Source organism: Lichenostomus cassidix, chromosome 2 (assembly GCF_008360975.1).
Source record: "Lichenostomus cassidix isolate B80296 chromosome 2, HeHo_3.0, whole genome shotgun sequence".
NCBI classification, from domain to species: domain Eukaryota; kingdom Metazoa; phylum Chordata; class Aves; order Passeriformes; family Meliphagidae; genus Lichenostomus; species Lichenostomus cassidix.
Genome location: NC_139482.1, coordinates 57,764,784 through 57,782,593, shown reverse-complemented (window position 1 = coordinate 57,782,593; position 17,810 = coordinate 57,764,784). Strand labels below are relative to the sequence as shown.

General features: G+C 40.0%; 1 long non-coding RNA gene across 1 annotated transcript; it reads left to right on the top strand.

Annotated features, from left to right (window-relative positions):
* Positions 1-987: 987 nt before the first annotated feature.
* Positions 988-9,033, top strand: LOC146441422 (uncharacterized). Its single transcript, XR_014850439.1, has 5 exons — positions 988-1,203; positions 4,910-5,024; positions 6,626-6,711; positions 7,665-7,786; positions 8,890-9,033. It is a non-coding gene; the product is annotated as an uncharacterized LOC146441422 (long non-coding RNA).
* Positions 9,034-17,810: the final 8,777 nt, after the last annotated feature.

Sequence of the window (17,810 nt, the reverse complement as noted above, 5' to 3'; positions counted from 1 at the left end):
TTAGTGATTTGGGACACTTGTGTGTAGTGCAACAAGCATAGAATTGTCAGGGCTGACATCACATGGTCTGTGTGAAGTTTTGGGAGGTGGTCTTTGAGAAAAGATAGTGCTGGAGAGAATCTATGAAATAGGCAGGATTTTAGATTTCTCTTTGTTGTTAAATGCATTATATTCCAGGCTTTTAAATGGGATAAGGAATGAAAAATATCACCTTTTCATTACGTATCATTGCATCCATAGAGTCGCCCAATGAGTGGGCCTAGCCATGAGAGGGCTCATATTAACTTTATTAACTGTGTTATCTGAGTTAAAAAATAGGTTTTTTGTGTGGTATGGACATACATGGATACCTAAAGTATCCATCACCCTCAGATTTGAATACTGTAATTACTTATTTATTCAATTGGTTGTTACTACTATTAATTACAATGCAACTAAGATAAATTAATTTGTGGAAAAAATCCAATTACTAAATAAAGTACATTTCTCTGTAATGAATAGCAACAGGAAACTAAGATTTCAATTCTAAATTTGAAATTCCGGTCTATCTATTGAAAAAAAAATTCATGTTCATTTCAATAAGGTGGCCTGTACATCTAGCTAGAGGTGGTATGTTAATTTCAGCAGGTTGAAATGATATATCATGGCAATAGAGATCCCTCTTCATGTCCTTCCTACTGTACTTCTTATGGGGTCCACACAGGCCTCCTTTTCCCCACTTCATGAACAACCCTGCAAATATACTCAAAGATAGTAATAGTCCATGTGGCTCGCAAGTTATGGAAAATGGCTACTGATGTTCATAGGGCTCCTCAGAGGTAGAGCCAAGTTTCTTCTGCTGCATCTTTGTATGTTTCACTGCTCCTGACATTCATCCTATCTAGTTAGCACACCACTTGGATATCTGCCTGGGCTCTTCGCCTGTGGAGGACAACCAGCTGGAGGTTCCCTTAGCAACAGAATTCCATCCAGGTTGTTCACAGGGGAAGCATGGAAGCATTGGCTGGAGGTTCTCAATGGTGATGTGTTCCTGTCTGGAAGTTCAAACTTTGGGGGCCAAGGTAGGGGTTGATGGCAATTTGAAATTACTGGCCAGGGTCAGGGAGAGAGGAGGCTGCCCCTGGTAGTGTGACTTCCAGTCACAGAGGAAGGGTGACACCATTCAGTTCAATATATTCTGAGTTAGAAACTCAGCCTGGCAAGGTCAGTTTCCACTTCCTCTGGTCTATCATGGCATACAATACCCTCAAATGGTGTGTTGCAGCACAATTTCATGAAGTTCAACAGGATTCAGGGCACTTGGGTCACAACAACCCCAGGCAGTGCTACAGCCTGAGGGCAGAGGGGCTGGAAAACTGCCAGTGGAGAGGACCTGGGGATGCTGGTCAATAGCAGCTGAACAAGAGCCAGCTGTGCCCAGGTGGCCAAAAGGCTAATGGCATCCTGGCCTGTATCAGCAATAGTGTGGCCAGCAGGACCAGGGCAGTGATTGTACCTCTGTACTCGGCACGGTGAGGCTGTGCTTCAAGTCCTGTGTCCAGTTTTGGGCTCCTTGCTACAAGAAAGACATTGAGATGCTGGAGGGTGTCCAGAGAAGGGCAATGAAGCTGGTGAAGGGTCTGAAGCACAAGTCTGATCGGGAGCAGCTGAAGAAGCTGGGATTATTTAGCCTGGAGAAAAGGAGGCTCAGGGGAGATATTATTGCTTTCTAAAACTGCCTGAAAGGAGGGTGTAGCCAGGTGGGGGTTGATCTAATCTCCCAAGCAGCAAGAGACAGGATGAGAAGAAGTAGCCTCAAGTTGCATCAGTGGAGATTTAGACTGGATATTAGGAAAAATTTCTTTGCAGAAAGGGTGATCAGGCATTGCGATAAGCTGTCCATGGAATCACCATGGACATCACCATTCCTAGAAACGTTCCAAAAACATGTTGGTATGACACTTAGGGGCATGGTTTAGTGGTGAATATGGCAGTGCTGTGTTAACAGTTGAACATGATCATCTTATAGGTCTTTTTCAACCTAAACAATTCTATGATTCTGAGTTAATAAGCCCCATCACTGCTGCACAGGAAGCAGGGACAGACAAAGCAAGGCAAGCTGAATCCCCCAGACACCTTCTGATCTACCCAACAGTACCTAGGGGCACAGATTCTGCACACTGATCTGTATGATAGATTGCTGAAATTTTTCTTAGGATTTTTCATAGGTAAAATCCTAAGGGAAAAAACTATTGAATGGTTGGTGAAGACAGCAGATAGGGAGGAACTCTATAACTTTGGGGCAGAGGCTAACTTGGTTATTCTGAAGGTCATCCTGCAGGACTGAGAGCAAGTGCAGCCTCAGCAGCAGAGCCCAGCCAATAACTATGTTCCTGTCTTAACAGAGCCATAACCACTGCTGTGGTTGAGGTAATTGGCTCCTCACTTAAATGCTGAGGCTATGAACAGTTTTCCTATTTCAGAGAGGAGGGAGAATAGATAATGTTTTTTAACAGTACAGTTTATTTTATTTAGTAGGGGTTTTGTTTGTTTTCTGTTCTCCCTTCAGATCCCTTTCTTTCAACCCTCAGGGATCTAAAAGCATATATACAGACATTGTTTTTGTTTGGCCAACCCATGCTGCACTATTTCTTCCTAGGAGTCACTATTTTCAGTGCACATTTAAAATACTGAAGTTCAAAATATCTATCTGGTTACCTTAATATATGATAAATGCAGTGGATGTTTTCTCTAGTAGAGCCTTCTCCTTCTCCTTGCCTGCCCCCCCCAATTTATCTTTTTCTCTAGAGGACACTTCAGAAGGGTGGTTATGGCAGATATTTTGAGGTTAACAACAGTTGAGAAAATAGGTCTACTCATAGTGCTTAATTTTGAATAGATTTATCCTTAAATGTGATCTTGCACACAGGTCAGTTTGTAAAATCAGAACCTTCATGTAGAACTTGCTCTGGATTTTCATGAAGATTTTAGTTGTCTGAAGTTTTATTTTTCTAGCTATTGAAGTAAAAACTGCATGTAATATTTTAAAGAACTTCATTAGCTTCCTTTCAGATGTGGCAGTTGTGATTCCAGGCTGAGTGACAGATAAATGTAGATGATGCAGAGGGTCATCTGAGCAGAAATATAAACTCTCAGCAGAAGACAGGACTAAGCATGGTGTGTTACAAGAGGCATCTCAACCTTTAATCTAGCTTTTGTATAGGTTTCTCCAAGACAGTTTGCTCTTAAGACTTGAACAAGAACAGTGAAAAGGAATAATTCTCAGGAGTTATAATTAATTTTGATTGGCTAAAGAGTTTCCATTGGTCAGGCTGCCCTCTTCAAATACCTTATTTGATAAAGGAAAGATGCTTCCTTGCTGGTGTGATTTTGTATTTTCTGAAAACTTGACAGAATTCTTATTTCAGTAGATGGCAGAATTCTGGTTAAGGTCATTAATACAAGACAAGCTCAGAGAACTTCTTTTTTCTAGAAGCTCTTGCTCTTACAGTCCAGCCTTCTTAGGAGCCAATTAATTGCAGTCTGAAACTGAAAAGAAGAAAGAAACTGGAATTTGTGTTTATCTGCATATACTTATGAAGGACACCTTTTAATGCTATTTGTCTCTAATTTCCCCCAAAACATTTTTCTTGTTTGGTTATTCAGCATTGTCTCTGTGCCAAAGAACAGATTTCACAGGGGTCATCCATGTATTTTAGATCAGTAAACCTGTTCTAATAAATGTTTTTACTGTGAATTCCTACTCATGTAATTATGTTTTATTAGATATTAATATATAGTTTTATATTAGCAATCTTTATTGACTCATTTCTCTTTCTAAAGCTTATGGGGAAAAATAACTGCATTTAAATACTTACAGAAAGTAATTCAGACATTAGATTTACTCATAAAATTATATTAATTGTCCATAAGCTCTTGGCACAAATTTAATGTAAACCTGAGAACCTGTAAGTTGGGGTCAATTAGGGGTGATTTTGAAAATAGCTTATTTAGTTGTTTTGGCCAACTACAGCTCACTTAGTTGTGTCCTGTGGTCATCATTCAATCCAGTGCCGTAAAGTCTGTCCTAACAGCAAAGCATCCATTGTCTTCAAGAGTGGAAGGACTGGTGAAAATACCAGGAGTAATGCACACATTTAGCATTCTGCATTTTTTCAGACTGCAGAATCTAAACATAAGCAGAGTGTATTTAAATTACATATATGTGTGCTTACACTGTACATGTGTATATATAATATAGTAAATGTGCAGTCATATTCTGAAAGTATTTTTCATGTATCTTTGATCCTTTTAAACATCAGCTACCTTTAGTCCATTGGTTCAACAAGACCAAGACACTTGATAGAAGTTCTTAATAACCTCAAGCAGAATTTGGATATCTGTCTTTTGATTAAGTATAAAGAATGAAATCTTTAAGGTGGTGGGGTTCTTTGTTTGGTGGGTTGGTGGGGTTTTTTGGGTGGTTGTTTGTTTGGTTTTGTTTTTCTGGTTTTAACTTGTTGGGGTTTTTTTGTTTATTTGGGATTCTGGTTTTGGTTTTGTTTTGGGTTTTTTTTCTCTCTCTCTCTCTGTGTATATGTGTGATGGGGCTGGAGTGGAGGGCTAGGGGCTATGTGAAGAGACATATTTGCAAGGAGTTTTTCCACTGCCCTTAGATATCCCAGCTTTTTACTGGAGTAAAAATTAATGAAGTATTCATTTGGATATCATGAAGTAAAGCAGGTCTCCTTCTCCTACCTCCAGTTTTCACACATCCACACCATAGTTCTACTTCTTCCTCGTTTCCTGTCTTCCTTTCCCAGAGCTTCTTTTTGTTCAAGTTTGATCTCTTAAATGGTCCTGGCCTAAGGACTGTGACAGACAGCCTAGCAATTTGCAGATTTAATGGCCATTTTCTTTGATCTCTAAGGACACAAAAGGAGGGCTATGAAATCCTAAAAATATCAAAAGGAGATATTGTAAATCAGCCTCAGTCCTGTTGCTGAATGGAAAATCACTGTAACAACACAAAATGTGTGGCTTAGGTGAGACGTACTACTTAATGTCGGGCTTTGCAGTATTTTTGTGTGTGTTTGGTTTAATTTCTTTTATTTTGAGAACTGAAAACTTAAATTGGTAGGAAAACCAGCACTTAGCTTCAGAAGTGGTAACGTATGAGAAGCACTCCTGACCTGAAGTAGGGAAACTCTGTAAGTTTTAGAACAGTTTTGCCATTGAATGATTATGTTACAATAGCAGTACGTGATGACACCATGATCTTCAGGCATGTGCTTTTCAATTCTTTGAATAAAATACCCATTTTGCCCTCATTGACCTCTCTTCCCAACCATTCTAGACCACAGAATTACAGTCTGAAGTTCATACATATATGTAAGTAAGTTTAATGTCTAATTGTACATATGTACTCCCATGGAAAAAAGGGGGGAGTGTTATCAGGAATACAGGCACGATTAAGTGTCATTTTACAGGAATAAGCAAACTGTAAGTACTGTATGGATGACCTTTAAGTAAAATGAGAATTCATTAGTGTTAGCAGGCATGATTTTCAGAAAAAACATCATAGTGTTGCTGTTAAGATTATTAGCTTCTTTAGAGATTTGTCAGTGTGGATAAACCAAAAAACCTCATGTCATTTGGCATACTACCAATTGCCAGTTACTGTACTTAGCAGAAACTAAAGAAGATAACCCCAAATCTTATGATACCCTTGCATGCCTCTGCATTATGTTCTGTGAGGATAGAGTGTTTTTCTTTAAATCTTTGTGTGTAAGACTGTAAATTCAGAAGAAGGATTTGTGTACTAAACACCAGATTTAAGTGCTTAAAGCTGCACAAAATTACTTCAGTAATGCATGGATCAACGTACTGACAGGCTGCAGAACTCTTGCTTGCTCTACCTGATGCAGGTCATAATTGTCTCAGCGTGCTAATCAGTAATAGCCATATGGGAAATGCCTGACAGCCTGGAATCAGCAGTGATTTTTTATTGGGAGAATAATCTCAGCATTTTGCGGTAGTTGTAAATCTACTACATGTATATGTATATGTATATGTATATGTGTATGTGTATGTGTATGTGTATGTATATGTATATGTATATGTATATATAAAAAGCTATAGCTTCTGATTTTTATACAGATGTATTACTGATTTTAGATTCCAGGTTATATTCTGTCTCTCAGTTCAGGGAATTATTGCTGATATATATGCAACTGTGAAAAAGAAGCAGTCAGGTGCTCTAAAGTTATGAGGATAGAGTCTAAAATGAGTCACAGTGGAATTTGACTGTTTCTTATAGCAACTTGTCAAAACATTGGATTGTAATAAAAAGCTTGCAGTAATACTTTCTGCACATGTAGGATGTGCTTTTCCTTTTGTTAATTTTCAAAGAAGTAGAATTAAAAAATATGGACACAGTCATCTTAATTTTTTCTTTAGATCAGAAAATGTAATGTTTTGTTCAAACATTTAAATAGAACAATTATTCTTTTGTTTTTAAATAAAATTTTCAAGTGAATTAACTGCTTGTGACAGGTGCATTTTGAAGAGTCGTGGAGAATTAAGTCCTTTTCTACTACATCATAAAACAGTGTCAGTCAAAGATTTCTTTATCTGTTGTCTTTAGGCATCACAGCTTTCTTGTGGAGTGACCATTCCTAAAAGTAAAGCAAAGGAGTAATACCAAAACCCCATCTTTTTTTCTTTGCTGAGGTTGGTTATTACCTGTTAGGATAATTGATACTTCTTCACCTTGAACTACACTGAGATTGCTGGCTCCCTTCTTGTCCTTGAAGAGCATGAACTTGAGAACATTTGACCTGGATTAGATTTTAAAGTAATGATCTTGAAAAGGACCCATATTGGGGTGCCATTCTGCTGTTATTTTTGCTGCAATTAGCATCGAAAATACTAAATAAACAGTATTCTCTTCTTCTTTTCCTCCCATGCCCATCATTAACAGTGTACAAAGGTTTAGTGCAATCTCCTTTAATAACAGGAATAGAAAAAGGAAGAAATAGCTACACGCTTATTAGAAGCAAAATCAATTATTACTTTTAAAAACTACCTGCTTTCAATTAAGCAGGAAATTATCTAACCGGTTACTTAATTTGCTCTGTCTGGCAGTCTCTCAACTGCTTTATGCTGAGTGGAGCATGAAATTAAATATGTAACAACTATCCTAATGGTTATGTTTTTAGAAAACCAGCATTTGGAAATGGTATTTTGCATGGTTTCAAAAGAAATAATGACAAAAATAAATTACTACTGCTTCAATGCATCTGATATTTAAAAGAAAGATATTACTTAATTGTTGATTCTCTTATTCTGATCAATAACAAAACAATCTTTGGTTTGAGTGATGCAAATCTATACTTGGGATTTACATTATTTGTTTAGGTGGTTGTCTTCCCTCCTGCTTTCAGATTGTGTGAAATGGGTGAAATCATTGCTGTCCATCTTTTGCTGTTTCAAGTGTTAAAATCCACCCCATGAGTATCTATTCTGTGTACAATGTGCCTTGTGGTAAAATTTCTGTAGGAATCTTCAAGAGATTTTTAAGTTTTCTCTTTGATGCTATTTACTGGATCTTTCTCAGGCAGAGCTTCTATACCCCAGTTGAAACCCACGCTTTTTCACTGCTTAAAAGTAATTTTCTGTTTCAGAGGAAACCCCTTGGAATTCGAAACTGGCTCACATAGATGCCTTTTAGAAAAACTGGGAACCTGATGCAGAATGCTTCTGATTGTGTGTTAGGAGAGAGATGAAGCTGATGGTCCAAAATCAGGTAAGTCAAAGTGCTTGAATCATCCAGTTCTTCATGTATATTAGCATCAATCTGCCATGCCTCTCCCCTTCCCCAAAATTTTGCAAGCATTTACAATGGCAGAATGATCCACAAATTTTCACCATGTAAACTTGGCTATGTTTAGATTTGAATTTAATGCCTTTGATTTGATTAACTTCATGACACAAATCTGCAGACTTCATTATATTTATCACTGTATAAACTTCACTGTCTTTATCACTTTCAGTTTTATTTAGATTTAACAATAGAGAAATAATTTATACTATAATCCTAAATTAAATGGGTCTTTTTAAACTACATCAAGCAGCTATATGTATCACAGAAGTTTTCCTTTTTTAACAACATATAACCACATATAGACTATTTTGTTCTTCAGTGTTCTTCAAAGCTATCTGCTTTACAAAAGAAATATAATTTTGTAGATCTCTAATGGACACATTTCTGTTATCTGGAAAACTGATTTTGAGCCTCCAAAGCAGTAAATTTTTGGTCTTTGCTTTGAGTCTTGACTCAGACATTCATTTTTTGCCATAACCTTTGAAAAAGCTTTGAAATTTGGTAGAAAGTGGTGGTTCTTCCACAGAGTAATCCCACTCTTAGATTACAGGCCGTGATGGTTGTGATACCAATTGTCTGCATCTTATGAAAATTACTTGGTATTGTTAGTTGGCCATTTGTCTGCCAGGCCATTCTGTTTCTGTTTCTTAATGGAAGACACTTTTTAAATAGTCTCAAATAACAAAAATTAATAAAAATAAGCTCTGGTTAAGTCGAATTGGAATAAAATAAGAATGTCTGGTTTTTCACTTCTGTTTGGACCCCTTTACCCCTCTCTGTCATGCAATTGAGAAGCTATCTCCAATTCTTCAACAATCTAAAATTACTTTTGTCTTCCAGTGACCACTTGATGAAAAAAGTGGCAAAAACCCCCCAGACTGAGGAAATGAGCTCAGGCATTTGAAGTACTTAGATCAGCATCCCTATCTGTCACCCCAATTTTCTCAGAATTCTCCAGTCACGATCTTGAGTAAAAGTCACCTTTCCTTATCCACGTCTTTGGCATCAATTTTCTTTCGCTGCAGCCTGCAATGAGAACCACTGAGCTGAAAACCAGCCTGCTCTCCCTCAGTGATGCCTTCCCTGGAAGTTGATGGTGTCCTGTCAGCAGCTCAGCCAGACAGAACCACCAGCGCCATCTTCATTAGGGAAAAAACTAATATAAACAAATAAAGGCATTAGTGGAGATAGCAGAGTGAGGGGATTACTGAAAAATGACTTACAGTGTCAGTTGCTATGCCTTTAGTTTTAAAAAATATGTAAATGTTATATGAATCTCAAATCCGCTTTTATTTACATAAAATATTTATACACCAAGCAAGACAATTTCACAACTTTAAAATGTATTTTCCTGTTAGATTAATCTTTTCATATGCTAACCACATTACAAGTAAACATTTTCATAGTCTCCGCTACATGAATGTGGCTAAAAGCTTCCTTGTTATTTTATAGTTACAGCATTTCAAATGTATCTTTTTTGACGTGGTTAGGCAGCCTGCCAGTTTTACCACTAAATTATAGCAGAGAAAACACTCAGTAGAATTTGATTAGATTTCTTCCTTCTCCCCATGAGTAAGGCAAAGCAAATTTATGTTCAAAATGCAAGCTGGGTTCTGAAGAATTGAATATAGATCTGTATTTGTAGTGTTAAAAATGCAGGAGAGTTTTGCAGTGGAAAATAGATCTTGTTTATAGTGCTGCTTTATATTACTGTTGTATTTTGTTCTGTCACTATCTGTAGAATGTTAGAAAAATATTAGGTAATACCAAGGTTAAGATTTGTATTTCAGAGAGTTAGAGATGAATATGTCCTTATCTTTGCTACTAGTGAAAAATTATATTAATATAATCAGAGAATGGCTCAGGTTGGAAGGGACCTTAGAGATCATCTAGTTCCAATCCCCCTGCTGCAGGCAGGGACACCTCCCACTAGACCAGGTTGCTCAGAGTCCCATCCAGCCTGGCCTTGAACACTTCCAGGGATGGGGCATCCATGACTCCCCTGGGCCACCTACTCTGGTGCGTCACTGCCCTCATAATAAAGAATTTTTTCCTAATATCTAATCTAGTGCTCTTCTAGTCTGTATCAATTCCCCATTGTTCTGTCACTACCTGCTCTTGTAAGTAGTCCCTCTCCATCTTTCCCGAAGGCTCCCTTCAGGTACTGGAAGGCCACAATTAGGTCATGCCAAGGCCTTCCCTTTTCCAGGCTGAATAAACCAAATTCTCTCAGCCTTTCCTCATAGGAGAGGTGCTCCATCCCTCTGATCACCTTTGTGGCCTCCTCTGGACTCACTCCAACAGGTTGATCTCCTTTCTGTGCCAGGTACCCCAGAGCTGATGCAACACTGCAGGTGGGGTCTCAGCAGAGCAGAGGAGCAGAATCCCCTCCCTCACCCTGCTGGCTACACTGCTTTGGATGCAGCCCGGGACACATTTGGCTTTCTGAGCTGACAGAAATTGCTGCCTTTCATCCACCAGCACCCCCAAGTCCTTGCAGAGCTGTTCTCAATCCATTCATCCCCCAGCCTGTACTGATAAGGAGGATTGCCCCGACTGGTGTGGGGCACCTTCCACTTGATCTTGTTAAATTTCATGTGATTCCTGTGGGCTCACTTCTTGAGCTTGTCTCGATCCCTCTGGATGACATCCCATCCTTCAGGTGCTAAGTACCTATTAAGACTGTATTCATCCCAGCCAGTTACAAGCACTTACCCAAGGGATCCAATTTAGGTGCATGTTATCTTTACTCTGTACTTCTAAGGAGAAAGGCTGCATCTGACTGACCTGTGAGTGTGTGGTGGGACATGTGTCCAAGCCATAAGATTGATTTGTCCAAATCAGGTGTCTAGCTGGAGGTTATTGTGGTGCCTCCTGGCCAAGAAGGTCAGATATCCTTCTTGCAGTAGTCAGGGCAGAATGGGAGAAGAGATCATCTGTGCCTGATTTTGACCTGATACACAGTTGGAACATGGGACAAGGCAGCATCTGAAACTGACAGTTAGGAATCATTCCCAGGAACATAGACCATTGTCCAAAGATCTTCAGTGGGCTGAACTGCCTCTTGTGTCTGTCTTTTCCCATGAACTACAGGCAGACTTATTTTCTAGCTCTTATTCTCTGTCTCAGCATTCAAGATTCTAACTTGAACTCCTAGGTTGGCTGGTTTGTGAATTATGAATGCCAGTGACCAAAACTCCTTCAACACATGTTTCTGAAAGACCATATCCAGTGTTTCTTTATTACATATTTGATAGATAACTGCATGAACAATTAGCTCATGGGTGTGAATGATCATTAAATGGCACAAAAATTTCTTTATATTATGTTTGTTACTCAGTATCACTGTTTCCATAATATATCTGTATCATTTAAGGACCGGAGAGAAGGTTGTGAAACACTGTTCCATAACATAAACCAAGGCATTTTAGTCATTAGTCTCTGCAGAAGCCCATTCTGGTGATTAGTTGAGCTTAAGTATGTATTTTACAAAAAAATAATGCAAAAGCTTAGGATGGATAAACTGCTTATTTAATCCCCATTCTAAGAGGCAAGCACAATAGCTTGCATAGGAGTCCCTTAGATTCTGTAAATCCTTTATCGGAACAGAAGGGTTCAAAATCTGACAATATAAATCCAGCATATTTCACAAATTATCTTAAAAAATGTATACTTTTTGCTGCTTACAATGTGTGTTTTTAGTGTTTAAGTGAACTAAAATATGTATTCATCGTTCCCTCACCTACTTCCTGCAAAGGAATTAAATCAGTAACTTTAATGAATACCATTTCATTATGTACCATATATAGATATGACATTAAACAAATCTTTATTTTTTTCTTTGTGCGAGAATGTACCGAATAATTAACAAAATTTAATAAATGTGACTATGATACATCTGATTCATTTAATTAGGGAAAAATTCTGTAAAACATAGGCATTTGATGTAAAGATGTTTCATCAGGATTAGTTTGGTTCCTAGGTTAAAGAAACTAATGTAGGAGGAAGAGAGCTTCTATTGGTTTTTTTTTGTATTCATAAACCCCATGAAAATCTTTGGATTTTCAATTTAAAAGATATATGAAGACTTGTTTTAGAAAATGTTCTGCAATACATCAGTTGGCTGTGCAAATGGTAAAAACAGTGAGTCAGTAAGCTACACTAGCCTAATTATTCTTAGCAGAGAGGTAGTGTATATAGCACAGCATGGATTACTTATTCATACGTTGTAAACAGCTTTCATGACAATGGACTGATTCAAAGCCTCTTGGCATCAGCCAGTGCGCTCCTACTTTTATCATCAACTTCCATTCCAACTTGGAGCCTGATCCAAAGCCTACTGAAGTTGATGAAAAAGTTGTTACAGCTGAGGTGGTGCAAGGACCTAAACAAGCTGTTCTGGAATTTAATATACTACCTCTTTTTATAACCTTTTTCTTGGTTCTTCTGTTAATTTTGACAGCATCCAGTTCTTGGGAGAACTTTTATTGAGCAAATGTGGATTTTTAGATCTAACTCTCTAAATGGGTGTTGTTCTACCAAATGTTCAAAATGTGTCCTGCCCATAACTATGAAGAATATGACATCGTCAGAAGGATCACAAAAAGTGTTGTATATGTTTGTAGATAATTAAATTTAAGTAGGGTAGCAGAATATTAATTTAATTTATGATTTGTATACAAATAAAGATGTCATTGATTTAATTTATATCACCATGGATCATTGGTAAATGTGACCTAGAACGATCTATATTGTGATCTGAAGCTCAATGTGATCTTATTCCCTTTAAAGAGCATAATAGTAATCAACAGCTTTTAGCCTTTGGGGTTTGAGGTACTATCTGTTCCATAAAGGTTTTTTATGCATTTATTGACAGTGGTCTTCTTATTGTATATAGGATGAAAGTTACAATTTCTTTTACCTGTAAGAGTTTTGTCAGTCATGAGGACATAATTTGTTGATCAATTTAAAAGATGTCAGCACCCCACATGCCTCACAACATGGGCAGTCCAAATAAACTGGAAAGAGAAAGAATGAAATGGAAGAGTAAACTTTTTTGTTATTTCTGTGAGGTTGATACAAAATGACACTGCAAGAGCATGTAGGGTTTCTCACTGAAGATGCAGTCAAGACAGATGATCTTCAGATCCCCCATTAGTGTATTTGTGTGTCATCTTTCAGAGTGGGGGAACTCCTCAGGTATGAATTAAAGGCTGTTACTTACATATGTCCTGATCAATAGCCATCTTCTCAGAAATTTCAAGTCCAGAGTGCAAATAGTAAAGAAAAACTAAATAATTTTTGTCCATAGGATGTCATATCATACAGCTTCCACTTCCCTTCTTCAGCCAAATCCATTTCCTCTATAGCCTTTCTCTGCAATAGAATTAAAACATAAAGGTTGTGCTCTTACTCTTATATCAGCTCTAAGCACAAACTCTCTGATCATCCTCTGCTAACATATGGGTTTGAGACTGGGCATAACCCCCGTTTCAATGGGTGGGGAAAAGCAGGAGTAGGGATAGATTGACTCTCCTTTGAGCTGTGCATTTTCCAAAGGAAAGCAGTGCCTTGAGCCTCTGTACTTCCACAGGCCTCTTGGGTGCAGTGTCTTGGTTTGACCATGGGGCTTTTACTTCTCAGGCTATAATTTAATAACATCTGCTTGATACTTTCTTGCTTTAAAATCAGCAATAATACGAGCAGTGGCCCCATCATATGCTCCAGAGCTGCAAAGAAAAGAGCCCCCAGTAGTCTAATAGCAGTGGGATTGCAAACAGATTTGTGTAATTTTGCAAAGTACACAAGCTATAAATATTATGTTTATTCTAAAGAAGATATGTGAAATGCAGTCAGCAGATAAAATCTTTATTTTCTCACTGTCACATGTGTTTCTCCATCCTTTTGTGACCTCAGTGTGGTAATATCTAAATAGCTTCTTCTAAAGCACAAGACACACTGTGTGAAGAGGCACGAACAGGAGTATTCACACCACACCAGGATCTTGACTGGTTGGTCATCTCTTGCTACTTATGATTAAGCAATAAGGAGAGAGGTACAGGGTATTTCCTGGGGATTAATAACTGATAGGGAGGAGTTAGTGGCCTGAGGTGCAGCTGAGGGCCATTAACCCCACCTGGTCATCAATCCTCATTAAAAACCTCTGCAACGCAGTTCACCGAACACGGTGAAGGGCAAATCAATGTTTTAAGCACCTTTGTGATTCCCCTCTCGGTTGTGTCTTTAAATTCGTTCTGATTTAATTTCTGTTACTTCCTGGGGTAGATGGTGCTTTTCTTGCTGTAGCAGAAGTTCTAGTCAGCTATGAGTTTATCTCACCAGTAGCTGGGCAAAGACTGCAGAGTTCAGACCTTTATGTGCCAGTGGGATTCCTCACTGCTGCAGCAGCAGAATGAGGGGTGTTTTAGATACTCCAGCATTTAATTACATGGAAAAAAAAAAGTAAGTAATAGATTTCATAAAAGATTGGTTTGTGAAATCCAAATTTGATTTTTAATAATGTACTGCAACCCTTTCTGTTGCAACAAAAGCTATTTTTAAGGGAAGGGCCCATGGTTCTTCCAGTTCTGTTGTTAAACTTTCTTTTACTGTGTTTCAAAAAAATTATTTATTTGTGTTTGGTAGTATTTGATAAACCACCTCCTCGTTCTAAAATAAAGCCAAGTATTGCAAATATATTCCATATTTGATGATAAGCACTGGTATATGTGTCTTTTATAATGGATTTGGGGTTTCCTTAGGTTTTGAAATGCAAACAATTTTGTGTTATGCTGGATATTTCTAGAAATTTAATCTCCTTGTAAGGGCGGCCAATAGTCAGCATGGTATTTAGAACTGAGTACTTTTGTAATTATGGTATTGCTCTTGGTTATTGCAAATTCAGATTGTGATAATAAAATATGAAGCTATGACAGAAGTCCTGAGACTATTTTTGGAAACAGATAAAATACCAAAGCCTCTTTTCCAGGCCCTTGACCTGACTTCTTGTGGTAGCAATAAAATACCTGAGTAATACTGGAGAGTTCAGTTGGCTGAATTCAGGGATAGATGATTGTCTGTGTTCATTGCAGATATCTGTCTGAAAATCACCAGAAAGGTCTCTGCAGCCCTTACAACTTTGTAGAGATACTATCAAATGTGATTGGTAGACTTTTGGGGACAGGAGGCAGATAATAGAATGAAAGGGTATAATGTGGCAGCAACACTGAAATCAATGAAGATTTCTTTTCCTTTGACTATAGTGAGAGCAGAATTAGTGTTTGGCCTCCATTTAAAAGTGTATTTTGTCCTACAGATGCTGATGAAATCTGCACCCTCTGCATGGGCTTATAAAATCAGAAGCTCTCTTCTTCTGGGTCTACACAAATACCTGAGAGGTAAGGGACCTGAATGTTTGAAAGCAGGAGAGCACAGAGCACTCCAGTTTAAGAAATACTCTTTGCGTTATACCCTTTCCTGATGCTGCAGAAAACAAAACAACTCCCTTTGCAGAGAGTGGGAAATGGGTGAAGAATGCTGCTGGGATCCACTGACTTGGAAATCTCATTTGAGTCTGACACAGGGAAAGGGATATGTGCTGTTTCCATGTGTAACCAGGAACTTGGATATGCAAGTGGGAACTGTACAGGAGAGACTTGAACCAAACAGCAGTTCTTTGAATGTAGTTATAGAACATATGTCTCAATACAGGCTTGTCTTTTATTCAAAAGACTCAAGGCAAATATGTATGGTGACTGTAGCAAGCTTATTTGCTCTGTGTGGTTTAAAAAGGCATTCCTTCATGTATTGCAGGGCTGCACTGTCACTATTCATCTGAGTGAAGATAGGCATTCACAGGCTTATTTGCAGAATCATCCCCCTGAAATAGATAGAGACTGATAGGGACTCCTGTTCTAGAGTGTTGCCGGAGCTGGGCTCGGCCTTCAGCCCACTCGGCTCCGGCTCCGTCCCTCCAGACTAGCACCAGTAGGTCCCCGGGGACACCGCCTGATTCCCCATATGGGGAGAGGAGGAGTAGGCCACCCTGTGGCAGAGGGTCAGGCCCGGTGGCGGGGAGTCGAGTCAGCCTCCAGTCCCCAAGAGGCAAAGAGCCACAGAGGTCGAGAGCTTCAAGGTGCTTTATTGACGGGATAGCGGAGAAGCAGGCACCCAAAAAGCTCGCAGGCTGTCCGTGGACGTGAGGTCTGGCTCCCAGAACCCACAAGGCACGAACGGCCCAGAGCAACGGCAGTTGGGGCGTTTTAAAGGGGGGGTACGGGGTTTCCAGGGGCGGGTCAGCAGGGGCGGAGCCAACCAGCTCAGGTACAGCGTTGACAGACAAGCAGGGTAGCAAATGATACAAAACCAGGGGAGGGATACAACCCAGCCAATGAGGGAGCGAGGGAAACAGAACATTCTAGATAGGGGTGGTAGCTGGGGTGGTAACAGGGGCGGGGTAACTAAACTTCTAACCAGTAAACAAAGAGAGAACTTTCAGGGGGCGGGGTGTGGGAGGTTACACTTCGTCCTCGGAGTCTTCGGATGAAGCTGCATCCCATTTGGGGAGCTGCGCCACGTTGACAACTGGAGCCCTGGGCTCCGGGCTGGCCGGTTCGGACCGGTGAACCTCCACACCTCCCCCTTCTTTATTAAATATAGAGGTAAACGGTTTAAGAACCTTTTGATGAGCGCAAAAGCAGCAGCAACTAAACCGATAGCAAACAAAACAATTAGACAGTCTTTAAGAAGCGTGGCTCCCCATTCCGGCAGTCCCAGTCCCTTGAGTAGTCTATGCGCCCATCCTCCCACGGTGCCAATAGTGCTGTTTCCTCAAACCACCGGCTTGACTTGAACTGAATGTTGTCCAGCATCGCCTGCATATCTTGCTGCTGGTGGATGCTGCGACTTTGGGAGGACAGGTTAAAACAGCAAAGCCCCTCAAATTGGTGGCACCCGTGACCATGGGCAAGGAGCAAAAAGTCTATTGCTGCCCGATTCTGAAGGGTCGCCAATCTGGTGGTCTGCTCATCTCGGAGGAGGTCTGCAATGGCATCTGAGGTAAGTCTCACCTGCTTTTTCACCCAACACTCGAGGTTTCCGAGCTCTCCAAGTGCCTTGGCTGCAGCTACCCAAGGCAGAAACACGGAAACCGCAATCCATTTGCCTTTACTCCAGTGATAGATGTTGGTGCTGCAATCTGGGGCTGAATCTGTAAATTTGGGGACCGAGTTGTTCGACCACACCGGGAGGTGGGTCATGTTGGGGGAAGCCAGGGTCAGATGCCCAAAAGTACAAGGACCTCCTATGAGATGGGAGGGAATCCCCGCCCAAGCCCGTTCGCCACAGACCAGAAAAATGCCCTCTGGAAGCTGAATTGGGTGCTTGTAGTGCCAATCTGGAGACGAGGGCGCTTTTACGTGGGCAATTTGGGTGCACCAATTATTTGCAACATAATGGGGGTTGCCCTGTCTCAGCCCCTGATACAATTTTTCATCTGCTTTATAGGGAGTCTGATAATCGAATTGAACACATGAATGGGCTTTTAGAGATCCAATCAGCTGGAATTCGTGGGGCTCTTCTTCCAATTTTTCCTCATTAGAGACCCACTTCTGCCATAGCAGGAGGGGGTTTCTAATGGGAAGATGGAAGGAAAATTTTTGGCGGTCCTTGTAAAACTCATAGTGACTTTGTTTCAACGAATTCACTGTTTTCCATAAAGAGACGAGGGCTCGCGGGAACTCATCTGGCCAGACAGGGGCTCCTGCCAGCGAGGACAACAACGGGTTTTTGGCCGCCTCAGTAGACAAACACATTTGCTCGTTGCTCATGGCTTTCGCGAGCGCCACCCACACATTGGTTTCTGGTTGCCGGACCACCCAGAGGACCACTGGGACTGGTTGACACGTGATGAGAAGGGCACACAGGAAGTTGGCAATGCGGGCCATTC